Source organism: Callospermophilus lateralis (assembly GCF_048772815.1).
Source record: "Callospermophilus lateralis isolate mCalLat2 chromosome 10 unlocalized genomic scaffold, mCalLat2.hap1 SUPER_10_unloc_1, whole genome shotgun sequence".
Taxonomy (NCBI): domain Eukaryota; kingdom Metazoa; phylum Chordata; class Mammalia; order Rodentia; family Sciuridae; genus Callospermophilus; species Callospermophilus lateralis.
In genome coordinates this window covers 719,774-722,004 of record NW_027510151.1, presented here as the reverse complement: position 1 = coordinate 722,004, position 2,231 = coordinate 719,774, and positions in this window count along the sequence as shown.

Below are 2,231 nucleotides of genomic sequence, written 5' to 3'. Positions count from 1 at the left end.
AGAACACATCTACCAAAGGAACCAAATAATTCAGACATCAAAGATGGCCCCAGGAGATCTAAGGAATAGATATCTCCCAAATTAACAAGTGAACAGTTTACTTTTCTTTACAGGGAGTACCTGGCAGGTAGTCTTTGAATAGCTTATTTTGAAAATATTCTTTGTTCTACCAGGAATGGTGACTCATGCCTATAATTCCAGTGGCTCAGGAAGATGAGGCAGGAGGATTGAGTTCAAAGCTAGCCTCAGCAAAAGCAAGGTGCTAAGCAATTCAGTGAGACTCTGTATCTTAATAAAAATTTAAAATTGAACTGGGAATGTTGTTCAGTGGTTTAATGCCTCTGAGTTCAATCCCCACTTGGCACACACACACACATACACACACGCACACACACACACACACACACACACACACAAGATTCTATTACCTCGGATGAGCAGAATCAAAGCGTCTACAAATGGAGTCCTCTGTGCTTCTTCTTTAGTAGCAAAGCAATAATATACCTGCTTTGCCTTTTTTTCAAAACCATGTCCTCCTTATTAAATTGGCATCAGGGAGAAGGATCAAAGTTTGGTAGCATATACACCATTTCTGTAGGCATCAGTTTACAAATAATGAGGATAAACTGTGGAAGTGTGATCACTGCATCATATATTAACTTTATTAAGGATAAAAAATGCAGTGCTTCTTTCCCAGAAGACTGTGTTGGAATCCAAGCAACAATCATAAAAAAATTCCTCTGCTCCACAACAAATCAGTATTGTTACTATTGGGTTTTGTGTGAATGTGTGCCATTTATTAGTGGCTTGAGGAATCTAGTATTAATTTTAATTTTATTTTTCATTTGACAGGTGCTGTTTAGCATCTTTACAGATGTTTTCATGCTTTTTCTAGAGATTATTTTGTGAAGGGTCTTTTCATGTTTTCTTCTCTTCTATACTTGTCATTTACTGGAACTCTTGTGGCACAGCATCCCACCACTTCATCTAATTGGACATGATCATTAATTGAAGAATTACTATTGTGTATTTTGATTATTTCATTATTTAGAAGATAAATTTGTACAACTTTTCTACAAGTTACCTGAACAAGTTCTCAATTTTCAGTTGCTTATTACATCATAATTTTAAATCCAAAATTACCACACAAAAGGTACAATATTATGAGAAAGTAATATATAAGATATATATAATATTTCAACATTTCACACAGTACATCTTTTGATATTTTCAGTGACATAAAATACAGACATCTCTTTTGAAATGCAACTTTAATATTTTTTCTTATTAAAATAATACTAGAATTCCATATTTTTTTATGGGATGAATTATTAAGGCCAGATATTTTTTATATATTTCTCTATCATTTGAGTTTTACATTTTGATCTCTTGTGAAACATAAACCCAGAAAATGAAGAAACTGATGCTACGTAAGGCAACATACCCTTGAACAAGTGAGCAGCATAGACTGAGGTTTAATTGAATCCATAGCAAGAAATCCTTCTCCTTCTTTGAATACATTGCAATGGGGCACATACCTGAAATCTCAGCTACTTGAGAGATTGAGGCAGGAGAAACAAAAGATTGAGCCCATTCACTAACAACATAGGAAGAACCTCAGCAACTTTCTGAGAACCTGTTTCAATAAACAAACAAATAAATAAATAAATAAAGGATTGGGGGTGTGGCTAAATGGTTAATCAAAACTGGGTATAATTTGTGGGGACAAAAGAAAAGAAAAAAAAAGATTTGAACCCAATCCACTAAAATGCTTTAAAATTTTCAGAAAGTATTTTGTATACTTTATATGTTGACATCTTTAGAATCATGACAGATGAAATTCTATTTATTTAAGAGAAGTTTTTCACAGCTGTTTATAAAGTTACTGAAAATTCTTTAATATATATTTTATATATTAATTTTATGGGGTACATTATGATAATTCAGTATATATAGAGAGAACTGGTAGTAATGATAGTAATAAGTATTTTCATCTCTTTAAATGTTAATTATCTTTATGTATTGCAAATTTATTTATTTGTTTGTTTATTTATTTATTTATTGGTGCTGGGATTATAACTCAGTTGTACTTAGCCACTGAGTCACAACTCCAGCCCTCTTTATTATTTTACTTAAAGACAGGGTTACTGAGGATGATTTTGTACTGAAGATCTTCCTGCTTCAGTCTGTGAAGTCAGTGGGATTACAGGCATGTGCCACCTGCCAGGTGC